The sequence below is a fragment of the Chamaea fasciata genome, unplaced genomic scaffold (genome assembly GCF_029207755.1).
Source record: "Chamaea fasciata isolate MVZ Bird 193981 ecotype frontalis unplaced genomic scaffold, bChaFas1.0.hap1 SCAF_1028, whole genome shotgun sequence".
Taxonomy (NCBI): domain Eukaryota; kingdom Metazoa; phylum Chordata; class Aves; order Passeriformes; family Sylviidae; genus Chamaea; species Chamaea fasciata.
This window is the reverse complement of record NW_027095113.1, coordinates 1-13,729: the sequence shown is the minus strand read 5'-3', so window position 1 is coordinate 13,729 and position 13,729 is coordinate 1. Positions and strand designations below refer to the sequence as shown.

Sequence of the window (13,729 nt, the reverse complement as noted above, 5' to 3'; positions counted from 1 at the left end):
TGGGTGTTTGGATTGAGCCTGGGATTGTCAGCTATGTTATAAACAAGCCAACCCGGCTACTGAACTCCCAATGAACGTTTGGAAACCCTTGCACAGAAAGACAAGGTAGTAATGATTCCAAAGGAGAAAATGTAAATGAAGGGTAACGATTGCTGGGAAATTTCCTTAGGAATTGTGAACCTCACACAAACGGAATTTAGGAGGTGGAATCCCAGTTTCAGCCTTGGGCACGTGCAGGAGAAGAGGGATCCTTATTCACAGCAAGGAAAGCCCGGTGCCCCAGCGTGTCAGTGCACACAGTGCAATGTCCAGGAAATGAGCAGCAGGGACTGGCAGCAGCTGCAGGTGAGAGCTGTCACAGGCTGATTGAGGGGACAGAGCAGCCCCAGGTGAGAGCTGTCACACTGATGAGGGGACAGAGCAGCCCCAGGTGAGAGCTGTCACACTGATGAGGGGACAGGTGGAAGCTGTAAAGGATAACGAGGGGGCGGGTCCTGCCAGCACTGCTTTAAGAGGGGAGCCCGAGCTCAGTTTGGCACGGAGCTGCGGGAGGAGAGGGGTTTATGCCGGGCTCCCAGGTGAGGCTCATGGAAGGATGGTGAGTTCATCTCACAGGGGCTGGGGGAGGCCTTGGGCGTGGAACATTACCTCAGGAGGTGCTGAGGGACAAACCTTTGTGCCGAGCAGCAGCAGCACAAAAGGTTGAAATAAGTTTTGGTTTGGCATGTAGTGATGGGATTGGCGTCTATGGTGTGCTAGTGTTATCTAAAGGTTTAAACTTTAATGTTTATTTTTAAAGCTTTAAGTTAATGAATTAATATAGGTTGCAAGACATGGGCTTTTTCCTTTTTATTTGGCTAGCGGGAGGTCTTTAACTTTGGGGGCGCTCTGGGTATATGTTCTGGAGTATTATTGAGGGGATTGGACGTGGGGTTGTTTTTATTATATTCAGTAGTTTGACTGGGGGTGATAAGAGTTGGCTTTTTTTGCTGGAATTTTTTTGGGGTTGTCTGTTTGAAAATTTATGTATTTATGCAGTTAAGTGTAGTGGTGTTTCCGGTGTAACTCTTCAGCTTATGTTATTGTTTGTGTGTTTGAGGTGGTCCACTTGTCTTACGCCCTGACCGATTGGCCAACAGATCTGCTGAGATCATACATCGATGTTTGTTTTATTTCTTGTAGCCGAATAAGAGACAGCAGCCCGGTGACAGCAGGAAATTCCCAGAGGGCGAGGCGGCCTTCTGTGGCACCCGACATGGATTCTCATCCCCAGACGTCCAAGAGATAAGTGGAGGGTTCAGAGCCACAGAGGGGATGAAAGTGGAGTGCTGGGTCAGGACTTGTCAGGAGGGGTTTTTGAGTCAGGTTTGGAGATAGGGATGTCCAAGATGTGCCAATTGAGAGTACAGGTGTACCAGCCCGACCCAAACCCGAAGGAGTAGCCCTAAAGACATGCCCGTTTCCCTGAGTGCGGGTACAGGCAGGAGCCCTTATGCAGGACAATGCCAGAAGGCCTGGCTGCGAGGTGTAGGGCTCTAAAGAAGTTGGGTTTAGAAGGGGGGAGGTGTAGCCACACACACAGAGGCTGAGGTAAAGGACTCAAGGACTAGAGGACACACGGTGAAAACCAGGGGAACAGGCTAGGATACAAGTCAGAGTACAGGTGTAGCGGCCCTCACAGCACTGCTACCAGCACACTTCCCCTGAGAGCAGGTGCAGGCAGCAGCCCTAGTGCAGGAACACACCAGAAGCTCTGACCTGTGCAGACACTGTCAGGCTAGGGCCAGGCAGGAAGCGATAGTGGGGAGCAGGATCCAGCAGGGCTGGGGATAACGGGGGTTTCCCGCCCCACCCACCCTGGGATTCCCTGTCTCTCCGCAGCCGGTGGAAGTGCTCCTGATTTCCCTCTCGAGGCGGCGGTTGGTAAGGCTTCGTGCCTTTTGCCACCGCAAAGAGTTCGGCTCTGTCAGCCTCTGCCCTGTCTCAGGGCCACGTTTCTTAGGGTAGGCAGGGAACAACTGTGGATGTACCTGTCCTGCGTGCGGGACAGCTCTTGGGACCCTAACGGTGCAGAGCGTCCCCGGCTGCAAGGTCTAGGGCTCTGAAGAAGCAGGGTTCAGAAGGGGGGAGGTTACAGTGATGCACACAGAGGCTGAGGTAAAGGACTGAAGGACTAGAGAACACACAGTGAAAATCAGGGGTACAGCCTAGGATACAAGTCAGAGTACAGGTATCCCGGTCCTCACAGTGCTGCTTCCAACACTGTTTCCCTGAGAGCAGGTGCAGGCAGCAATCCTAATGGCAAGGCAATGCCAGAAGTCCTGAGAGGTGCAGGCAGTAACCCTAAGCTAGGGCCAGGCAGGAAGTGACAGTGGTGGGGCCGAGTCCACAGGGTTGAGGTTCACCGGGGATGTCCACCCTGCGTTCCTGTCCTGCTCTAACCGGGGATGCTCACAGCCCTAATGGAGGCCACGGTGGGTGGGCTCAGTGCCAGTAATGCCTCTAAGGCTTTGGCGCTGCGAGCGTCAGCCTCCGAGCTCAGCTGAAGCACGCACGGGGCCCGAGGACCCGGTCCTGCTTAAGAGACGGTGAGTAGCAGAGCTGCTGGTTTTTGGCTGATGTGCAGCTAAGATTATGCTTTGATGTTTGGTTTTCTTTATTGTAGCTGACTAGGAGACAGCAGGCAAGTGACAGGAGGAATTTCCCAGAGGCATAGGCGGCCTTCTTTGGGACCCAGCGTGGATTCACCTCCCCAGACATCTGAGAGATAAGTGGAGGGCTCGGAACTAGGGAGAGGATGAAAGCGGGGTGCCAGGGCAGGGGTCAGCGGGAGGGATTTTTTGAGTCGGGTTTGGAGATGGGGATGTCCCAGATGTGACCCCTTAGGCTACAATAAGGGAAAGTCTCATTCTGGATCACAGTGCTGAGGTGTGCAGGGCAGAGCAGTCCCAGGGTGTGTTGTGTCTGTTGTGCACTTTGTGTCTTTTGGGTGTCTTGTCTTTTCCTTTAGTCTTTTCAGGCGCCTGTCAAAACCTCTGGCATCAGTCTTAGCATTTCTGATCTCTGTGCTCCTCAGCCAGGTGCCTTTGTCTCAGCTGCTCGGACACTCATCAGAATCCATCTCTCTTCACAAGCATCCAGTCCGATGCCTTTTCAGGTCTTGTTCTGAGCTGTACTGACAGCCGTGCACCGCCCTGATCCATTCCGGCGGGTTAGGTCTTGTGAGAATGCAAAGACAGGTCGAGGATTCTGACCGTAGGGTTCTCGGGCATCCATCTCTGCATTTCTTGGGATAAGTCATCCCGATGGCATCTTGTTCCTGCAGGGTTCTCTGAGCCTGGCCAGCTCACCTTCCTTCTCACCTCGGTCATCTCATTCCGAGTTCTCTGGACCCTCAGGGTCATTCTTCTTGCCCAGAGTTTTCTGTCCCTGTTGCGTCCCCTCGTTTGTCCTGTGCTGTGTCACGGGTGTTGGTGTGTGTTTGGCCGGGAGCTGCTCTGCCTTGATGCTCAGTCTGGGTGTAGGGGTACGAGGGTAATAGTGCCGGGGGCTTGAAATTTGTGATGTGGGGTGTAGTTAGACTGTAGAGGGTATTCCTAGATTGCCACAAGATGTGTGGAGCTGTCAAGGTATCCTGCAGCACTCTGACTTTTGTCCGAACTTTCTTTCAGATGCAGAGGGATGAAATCTGTGGCAGAGCCCCCCAGTCTGGGTGAGGGGCTCCCCTGAGAAGGTCAGTCACTGTTTTGATTTGCAGGGGAGGTGTAAATGATGGCTGTGTTACATCTCTGTTCTTTGTCTTTATTTTTAGGTGGTAAAGCCGGATCTCAGCAGTCAAGCTGACGTGGGCGAGGTGAGCAGCGATGGGTGGACAGAAGCAGTTGCTATTGTTCAAGCCTCACTCACTGGTGCAACTCTAAGCCTCCGTTCTTGTGTGTTTTAGGGAGTCCACTCGCAGGAGGCCGAGCTCCCCTCTCACCAACGGGACGACAGACCCGGGTCACCTCACCCGTGAGCCCTCCGGGAGCATTCCAGGAGTCTGTGATGGAGCCTTGATCTTCTCCTTGTGAAGGCCCCATCCAGGTAGGCTTGGATAACGGGCGAGGAGTTGAGGTGAGTCAGGGAGGAGAAGGAGGGATGGTCCCCTCAAGTTCCAGCGCTGCCACGTCACCTTGTCTGCTCTTTACCCAGGCAGACCCTGCGACGCCGGCGTTGGCCTCTGAGCGCAGCTGAAGCACGGGGCCGAGGACACGGGCAAGCTTAGGAGACAGTGAGTAGCAGAATTGTCGGGTTTTGGGTGATGGGCTGCCAAGATTATGCTTTGATGTTTGGTTTTCTTTATTGTAGCTGTGTAGGAGACAACAGCCCAGCAACAGCAGGAATTTCCCTGAGGGAGAGGCGGCCTTCTTTGCCACCCAGCGTGGATTCACCTCCCTAGACGTCCAAGAGATAAGTGGAGGGCTCGGAGCCAGGGAGGGCTTGAAAGCGGGGTGTGGGATCAGGGGCCACCGGGAGGGATTTTTTGAGTCATTTTTGGTGACAGGGATGTCCAAGAAGTGACCGCTTAGGCTACAGAAAGTCTCATTCTGGATCAGAGTGCCGAGGTGTGCCGGGCAGAGCAGTCCTGGTGTGTGTTGTGTCACTTGTCTGTTGTGCACTCTGTCTGTTTGGTGTCTTGTCTTTTCCTTTTGTCCTTTGAGGGGCCTATCAAAACCCCTGGCATCAGTCTTAGCATTTCTGATCTCTGTGCTCCTCAGCCAGGTGCCTTTGTCTCAGCTGCTCGGACACTCATCAGAATCCATCTCTCTTCACAAGCATCCAGTCCGATGCCTTTTCAGGTCTTGTTCTGAGCTGTACTGACAGCCGTGCACCGCCCTGATCCATTCCGGCGGGTTAGGTCTTGTGAGAATGCAAAGGCAGGTAGAGGATTCTGACCGTAGGATTCTCGGGCATCCATCTCTGCATTTCTTGGGATAAGTCATCCCGATGGCATCTTGTTCCTGCAGGGTTCTCTGAGCCTGGCCAGCTCACCTTCAGTCTCACCTCGGTCATCTCATTCCGAGTTCTCTGGACCCTCAGGGTCATTCTTCTTGCCCAGAGTTTTCTGTCCCTGTTGTGTCCCCTCGTTTGTCCTGTGCTGTGTCACGGGTGTTGGTGTGTGTTTGGCCGGGAGCTGCTCTGCCTTGATGCTCAGTCTGGGTGTGGGGGTAATAGGATAATAGTGCTGGGGGCTTGAAATTTGTGATGTGGAGTGTAGCAGGGCTGTCGAGGGTATTCCTAGATTTCCACAAGATATGTGGAGCTGTCAAGGTATCCTGCCGCACTCTGACTGTTGTTCTGACTTTCTTTCAGATGCAGGTGGATGAAATCTGTGGCAGAGCCCCCCATCCTGGGTGAGGGGGCTCCCCTGAGAAGGTCGGTCACTGTTTTGATTTGCAGGGGAGCTGTAAATGGTGGCCGTGTTACAGCTCTGTTCTTTGTCTTTATTTTTAGACCAGACCCTGCGACACCGGCGTTGGCCTCTGAGCGCAGCTGAAGCACAGGGCCGAGGACACAGGCAAGCTTAGGAGACTGTGAGTAGCAGAATTGCTGGTTTCTGGCTGATGTGCTGCTAAGAGCACAGGGTCACGTTTAGTTCTCTTTATTGTAGCTGACGAGGAGACACCAGCCTGGTCACAGCAGGAATTTCCCCGAGGGAGAGGCAGCCTTCTTTGGGACCCGGCGTGGATGCACCTCCCCAGACATCTGAGAGATAAGTGGAGAGCTCAGAGCCGTAGAGGGCATGAAAGAAGAGTGTGGGGTCACTAGCAAGGTTTTTTGAGTCAGGTTTGAAGACAGGGATGTCTAAGCTGTGACCCCTTAGGTTTCATCCAGGGAGAGTCTCATTCTGGATCACAGTGCCGAGGTGTGCAGGGCAGAGCAGTCCTGGTGTGTGTTGTGTCTGTTGTGCACTCTGTGTCTTGGGTGTCTTGTGTGTGCTGTCTTTTCCCTTAGCCCTTCAGGGGCCTGTCAAAACCTCTGGCATCAGTCTTAGCATTTCTGATCTCTGTGCTCCTCAGCCAGGTGCCTTTGTCTCAGCTGCTCGGACACTCATCAGAATCCATCTCTCTTCACAAGCATCCAGTCCGATGCCTTTTCAGGTCTTGTTCTGAGCTGTACTGACAGCCGTGCACCGCCCTGATCCATTCGGCGGGTTAGGTCTTGTGAGAATGCAAAGACAGGTCGAGGATTCTGACCGTAGGGTTCTCGGGCATCCATCTCTGCATTTCTTGGGATAAGTCATCCCGATGGCATCTTGTTCCTGCAGGGTTCTCTGAGCCTGGCCAGCTCACCTTCCATCTTACCTCGGTCATCTCATTCCGAGTTCTCTGGACCCTCAGGGTCATTCTTCTTGCCAGAGTTTTCTGTCCCTGTTGTGTCCCCTCGTTTGTCCTGTGCTGTGTCACGGGTGTTGGTGTGTGTTTGGCCTGGAGCTGCTCTGCCTTGATGCTCAGTCTGGGTGTGGGGGTAATAGGATAATAGTGCTGGGGGCTTGAAATTTGTGATGTGGGGTGTAGTTAGACTGTAGAGGGTATTCCTAGATTGCCACAAGATGTGTGGAGCTGTCAAGGTATCCTGCAGCACTCTGACTTTTGTCCCAACTTTCTTTCAGATGCAGAGGGATGAAATCCGTGGCAGAGCCCCCCATCCTGGGTGAGGGGCTCCCCTGAGAAGGTCGATCGCTATTCAAGGTGAGAGTCACATATTTCACATTTTTTGGCACTCCAGTGCAGGCCACCTGCATTTACAGCTTGAAACAGGTGAGTCCCTTGGTAACCCCTGGGCAGCAGCTGGAGCCTGCTCCGGGCTGGGCTGAGGGAGCAAACACTTGTGGCTGACACAGCTCCACACTGGGGGTACTTGGGAAAACACCTGCCTTGTCCTGGATTGTTTTTTTTTTTGAGCTTTTGACAAGGTTTTAGTCATCACCTTGGTAAAAATAAATGGTAAGGACTGAAGACATGAGAGGCTGGCAGGTTATATGCACGAAAGACAACTTTTTTTTTCTTAAATATTTGTGCAACCTATATCTTAATTTTGAGACTCTTTTTTGGTCAACTTTATTGTAAAACCCCCTTATTTTCAAGTTAGCTGCTTCAATAATGAATTTGTTTTACAAATACCCGCTAATGTCCGAAGGTTAAAGCACTAACACCAACATCCCACCTCTTTTATTTTTGCAGCAAAATTTTATCTTTACTAAACTTGAAACTTGATGTTTTTGCAGGTAGTAAGTTAAAGAAGGTGTTTATCTGCCCATCACTGATAGTCAGGGTCATGAAGAAATTGCTCTAGTGTTCTAAAATAAATGCAGATTTTTAGGCCTCTCCCATTCTCTCTGACTAGCAGCATGTGAATTGATTTTTGATCTCCTTTCTGTTGGTGTCTGTGGGTTTTAAGCTGCATGGAGAAGGTGTCTGTGGACATGGCACCCAGGGAATGGTGCTGGGAAGGGCAGGATGGAAAGGAGCTGCTCAGGAATCCAGAGCAGCAGTGGAGTGGGAGCTGGTGCTGCTGCCTCAGTCACACCCTCCTGGACAGTCTGTGCAGTGATAATATTCCTACTTTCCTTCCTGAACCTGGGGTTGGAGGAGAACATGAGTCTTGGCATTGTTGGAAAGGGGAACTCCAGGGAAAAACTGCTGTTTGTGTCCTCAGAGAGCAGTGGGAAGAGCCTGGGAGAAATCCTGGCTGGCTGAGGGATCCTTGTGTCCCCTCAGGAATAAATCCCTGCGTCTCCTCAGACCTGCTGGTTTGCAGTAGAGTTTGGGCACCTTTCGCTGCAGCTGTGGTTCTTAATAACTGGAAGTCCATGGATTGCTGGGCGATTCCCATAAGTTCTCCTATTTTGTAGGAGCTGCACGGTGAGGTCAGCATTCTGATGGAGGCCCTGGCACAGCTGCCAAGGGCAAGGAACGTGGAGCATCCCGGGGCTTCTCCCACCCGAGTTTCTCCCGGAGCGTGCTGCGTGTCATGCCGGATGTTTAACCCGGGTTTGGGGTGTTCTCCTGCAGTCCCAGCTCTGACTGCTGCCCCCGAGCCCCGGCCTTGCTCGGTCCCAGCACTGAACCTGGCAGGTGGGTGTGCTTTTCCAGCCCTTTAATCCCACGGGCAATCCCAGATTCCCGGAGCTCCCCGAGGCACAGCCTGGCCTCCCTCCCTGGGAGCTGCATTTCAGTCTGCCTGGACCAAGGCCATCCTGTTTGAGACTTTATTCCTGTTGCTTTTCCTCTTCCAGGTTGTGGGCAAAAAGGAGAGAGCCAGTAGGAAGTGAAGCCACTGGAAGGCCTTATCCCAGTCCAAGGTTGGATAGGAGTAACTGGACCTGTTGAATTCCCACTTCCCTTTAAATTAGAGCAGAGGAAGCAGATTTTAAATCATCATTCCATGAACTTTCACCAACTTCATGACTCTTGCAAAAGTTTTCAATGTTAGAAATTCCTGAGCTTGTTTTCCAGGCAAGCTTGGATTTAGATGTTATTCCTTCCTTTTATTTGAAGGAATAACTCTGATTTTCTCTCTGATTTTAGTAAGGGAATATTTATTTATTCCAATTTTCCATCCTAATTGGAATTTTTGCACCTTGTAGAGCACATTTCCAAGGAAATTTACCCAATTAATGTTGGTAAATCAGGAATTGTCCAGCACCATCTCCACAAAATTCTGTGAATTCCCAAGAAAACGTTGAAGTATTTATTTGCCATGATTCATCTCTTTGTAAAGTTCAATTTACTGCATTTTTAATTACATAAATGCCATTAAAACCTGAATCCAGGCCTAGCTGCTGTTCCTTGGACACAAGGGGCTGGTTCTTTCCTACCTTGGCACATTTGGGTGTTTGTCCAAAATGAGCTTCCCACTAAAATAGAATTTGTTTCCAAGCAAAAGTGGGAATTGTCTAGAAAACCTTCTGTTCTGGGGGGCACTGGGTTTGTTTCCCTTATTGCTGCATAATTGAGGAAAGCCATGGTGCTTTTTTAGGCAGTGGCAGGAGGTGAAAGCTGCATTTATTTAATTTTGTATTTTATTTCTTGTTATTTTTGTATTTTTATGCTCTTTTGTTGTGGTTTCTCATGTTGCGTTTTGTGGTTTTTCAAACCTTTTTCTTCCGTTTTTTAATTTTTATATTTCTTTCTTTAGCTATTTATTTACTTGTTAAAACTACTTTTAGTTTTTTATTTTAATTTTTTGTTTAAATTTTTTTTCCACTTTTTTGTTACTTTGAAATTTTTTTCTTTTGGTATTTTAATTTTATTTATTATTTTCTATAGTTTTGGTTTATTTTTTCATATTTTCTTTGTTCCTTTTTTTTTTTCCCCCATACTCTTTCTTCCCCCGGGCGCCTGGGGGTTTGGCTGTTGGCAAGAAAGATGAGAAATGACCTCGGTGCCCGCTGGACGTCGGGATGTCACAGAGAGCGCAGTTGGCAAAAGCTCTGTATTTTCTGCTCCATAAAACTCCTGAAGGGAGAAAGCTGTGACCACCGTGGTGCCGTTTTTTCCTTCCCAGCCCCGACCAGGTCTCCTCCTACCCGTGCACAGTGTTACCAGCAGCAGCCTGCTGTCCAGGCTGTCGAGGCGTATTTCAGAGGGGGCAATAAAAACAAAGTAGACGTTTTATTTTGAACTCTCCGACCCTGCTTGTTTATTAGCAAAGAACTCCAAAACAAAGCGAACAAAAAAAGAAAACCCACAAACTAAACTCCCCCGCAACCCACCAAAAAAAAACCATAGAGAAAGAGAAAACATGCCCATATTATTTGAATAAAGATTAAAACTTTACCCCTTAGAAAACCAGGCTCATTTAATTCAAATTAATTGTGTTTCTGATGTGTTAGGTTAATGAATTCATCTAGTGTAAAATATCGTTTAAAATATAAACAAACGAATTAAAAAATAATGAAAAAGAAAAATAACAAAAAGTATAGGATATGAAAAATAATATAAATAATAAATACACAATATATTATTACATACTACACGTTTTATAAATATATATAATATACATAATATAAACATCTATAATGTACATAATCATGATATTTCAATGAAATGTATTATTATTTATAACATTACATAATAAATAATAAATTATTTTATATATAACTTTCTATACTTAATATATATAATAAATATAATAGTATAATAAACATAATACATGATGTATAATGTACATAATATAAAAGCTGAATTGTAATGATTAATGTAAATATCAGAATCACAAAGATAAAAAATATTGAAATAGAGCCTGAACGAAAGGCTTTTTTGTTTCGGTCTGGTTGCTGGCAGGGCTCTCGCAGGTGTGCTCGGGGGTCTTTTGGGCCATTTATTCCGGAGGCTGTTCGGAAGGGCATTTCTGGGCACGTTCGTTTATGGCTCCGCTCCGCGCCGCCGCGCGGCAGTGCTGCCACCCTGTGGGCAGAGAGCGGTAGTGCAGCTTCCCCCCCGCCCGGCCCGCCCGATCTGTGCGGCAATGCTGCCACCGTGTGGGCAAACAGCGGTAGTGCAGCTGTCCCTCCCGCCCGTCCCGCCTGATCTGTGCGGCAATGCTGCCACCCTGTGGGCAAAGAGCGGTAGTGCAGCTGTCCCTCCCGCCCGTCCCGCCTGATCTGTGCGGCAATGCTGCCACCCTGTGGGCAAAGAGCGGTAGTGCAGCTGTCCCCCATGACCGTCCCGCCGGAGCCGTGCGGCAGTGCTGCCACCCTGTGGGCAAAGAGCGGTAGTGCAGCTGTCCCCCCCCGCCCGTCCCCGACGCGCGTGGCAGCCCCGCATTGTGAGCTCGGGGGCGGCGCTGCCGCCCGCCCGCCCGCAGCTCGGGGCCGAAAGGGAGGGAAAAAGGCAAGGAGCCCGGGCGCGTGGCAGCCGGCTGCCTGCGCGCGCCACCCGGACCCCGGAGCCGTCCGGGCGCGCTTTTCCGCGGCGTCTGCGGGTGTGCGGACACGGGATGGGGGCGCAGCGGCGCCGCGGGCGGCAGTCCATTGAGTCAGGCGCTTGTGTGAGCGGCCGAGGGGGCATTTTAGTGGGTTCCACTACCAAGATGGCGGCGAGACGCGAGGCGCCTGACCTTCTAAAAAGGGCGGCCAAAAGGGCGGGAAAAATAAGGACCCTATAGGTGATTATGCAGCTGCCTGCACAAAACCCCGACTACGGCGCCGCCCGGGGGCAATTTTCCGCGGCGTTTCCAGGTGTGGGGACACGGGCCGTGTGCTCAGTCGCGCCGCGTCCGCGTTCAGATTCGTTGATTTAGTCAGGCGTCTGCGTAAACACCTGGCGGAGGCCTATGCCGAGCCGCAAAGAACATGGCGGCCGGGACGGAAGTGGCCTCAGGAGCAACCAAGATGGCGGCAAGGGAAAGCGGAAGTCACACGTCGCCCCTCACAAAATGGCGCCGAGGCGCGAGGCGCCCGACCTTCCAAAAAAGGCGGCCAAAAGGGCGGGAAAAAATAAGGACCCTATAGGCATTTAGCCAGACGCCTGCACAAAAACCCCGACTACGGCGCTGCCCGGGCGCAATTTTCCGCGGCGTTTCCAGGTGTGCCGACACGGGCCGTGTGCTCAGTCGCGACGCGCTTGCGTTCGGATTCGTTGATTTAGTCAGGCGTCTGTGTAAACACCTGGCGGAGGCCTATGCCGAGCCACAAAGAACATGGCGGCCGGGACGGAAGTGGCCTCAGGAGCAACCAAGATGGCGGCAAGGAAAAGCGGAAGTCACGCGTCGCCCCTCACAAAATGGCGCCGAGGCGCGAGGCGCCCGACCTTCCAAAAAGGGCGGCCAAAAGGGCGGGAAAAAATAAGGACCCTGTAGGCGTTTACGCAGATGCCTGCACAAAAACCCCGACTACAGCGCCGCCCGGGCGCAATTTTCCGCGGCGTTTCCAGGTGTGCAGACACCGGCCATGTGCTCATCCGCGCCGCCTCCGGGTTCGGATTCGTGGATTTAGTCAGGCGTCTGTGTAAACACCTGCCGGGGGCCTTAGCGGTGCCGCAAAAAAGATGCCGGCGGGACCGGAAGTGGCCTCAGACGCAACCAAGATGGCGGCAAGGAAGGGCGGAATGCTCGTGGGGCTCATCGCGGCCGAAAATCACCGAGTGCAGCTCACACCCTGCAATGGCAAAAGCTGTTTTATTAAAACTCAGCCGAGAATTTTCCTCTTATTTCCAGGTCACAGGATATACTGAGCCTGAGAGGGATCCTAAAATCTGACTCTCAAGCAGACGGACCGTTTGAGAATCGAACTCAGCACCTTGGCATTACCCGGACTCTGCTCCAAGCAGCTGAACCAATCTCTGCATTATGGGGATGGACCTCCATAGGATGGCAACGCTTGGCCCCACTAAGGTAAGTGCAGTGCCGCCTTCTCTGCCAAAGCTGCTTCACACACCAGCCCCTGGAATGGCTCGAGGGCAGAACTGGCTGGCAGGTCACGACAGCACAAAGCTCTTCCAGTGACGCTGATTTCCTGTCCTTTCCAGGATTTACTCAACAGCTGCCGTAAAAGTACTTACACAAAGTCTCTTTCTGGGCGGAAAGGAGCAGGACAAGTCCTGAGGCTTCCCTTCTTCCACGGCCAAAGTTCTGGAGAGAGGCAGGGCCGGTCCCACCCGCACAGGGGCGTTTCCTGCAGGTGAGTGTTGCCGGGCCAAACTGATGGCAGCTGCTGAGGCCGGGGCTGCTTTTCTGGCCGGAGGCCTCGGTGCCCCCCCGTGCCGCCTGCAGTGTCCCTCGGGGTTTCCTGCAGGTGTCCCGGGTGCCCGGAGGCGCAGGGAGGAAGGAGGCCGGCAGCCCCAGCGGGGCCAGCAGCCCTGGGATGATGTGCAGGGGAGGAGCTGTGCCTGCGGGGCCCCGCCCGTGGCAGCGGCGGCCAAACGCAGGGCCCGGGGCCGGGCTCGGGGCTGGCACGGACACGGCCCCGGGGCTGCCGCGGCTCCTCGGCCAGAGGCTGCTCCCACCGGGCACGGGGAGATGCTGCAGCCCGGACAGAGGCACCCACAGCCCAAGAGCTCCCCAGGGAACAGCTGGCATTGCCCGGGAACGGCGGCTCGGGCTGTCTGCAGAGGGGCTCAGACAGCAATTCCCACCTCCCGGAGCTCCCACACAGTTGCCAGGGATGTCCTGGCCACCCCAAATCCCCTCCCTTTCAGCCTGAGGACATCACCCATCGGCAGCATTAAAGCCAAGGTGCTCCTCCCTCACAGAAATTAAATCCAGAGCAACGGCCCTCGGAGATGCCTCAAAATCAAAGGTTTGAGTGGGATGGAGTTTCGTTTGGATGAAGTCTGGACTTTTCCAGGGAGCCAGCTGGAGTGCAGAAGTGATGGAAAGCTTTTGCAGGTGGGTCCCACTGGAGGTGTGCTGAAGGCAGGGATGGGCATCCCTTGCCTGAGGGAAAGGCGCTTGCAGAGGCCACTGCTGGGGCTCGGAAAGGAGCTGAGCTCCTACAGGGAGCTGTGTCCTCCCGAGGGCACAGGGGCTGCCTCAGCACAGGCCGGCCAGTGCCTTCTCCTGCTCTGAAACATCACCTGGAGCCCGAGCTCAGGGGGTGGCTGAATTCCAGGGAAATCTGACAGGTGACCCCCAGGGGATGAGGGTTAGAATTAACCAAATCTATGGAATAGAAACCTATCCTGTCCCCATCCTGCTGAGCTTCCTTGGAAGCTCTGCTGGTTCCTGACACATCTGGCATTCAAGC

General features: G+C 52.3%; 3 long non-coding RNA genes across 4 annotated transcripts; all 3 read left to right on the top strand.

The window, feature by feature from the left end:
- Positions 1-5,195: 5,195 nt before the first annotated feature.
- On the top strand, positions 5,196-6,026 carry LOC136284498 (uncharacterized). Its single transcript, XR_010719216.1, has 3 exons — positions 5,196-5,415; positions 5,494-5,573; positions 5,651-6,026. It is a non-coding gene; the product is annotated as an uncharacterized lncRNA (long non-coding RNA).
- A 312-nt stretch (positions 6,027-6,338) lies between these two features.
- LOC136284497 (uncharacterized) lies at positions 6,339-9,641 on the top strand. Its single transcript, XR_010719215.1, has 4 exons — positions 6,339-6,731; positions 7,895-8,117; positions 8,279-8,344; positions 9,411-9,641. It is a non-coding gene; the product is annotated as an uncharacterized lncRNA (long non-coding RNA).
- A 2,435-nt stretch (positions 9,642-12,076) lies between these two features.
- Positions 12,077-13,294, top strand: LOC136284501 (uncharacterized). 2 transcript variants are annotated; one of them, XR_010719221.1, is made up of 3 exons: positions 12,077-12,378; positions 12,513-12,664; positions 13,236-13,294. It is a non-coding gene; the product is annotated as an uncharacterized lncRNA (long non-coding RNA). The 2 variants fall into 2 exon arrangements; XR_010719220.1 differs by lacking the exon at positions 13,236-13,294 and adding an exon at positions 12,779-12,961.
- The last annotated feature ends 435 nt before the right edge of the window (positions 13,295-13,729 follow it).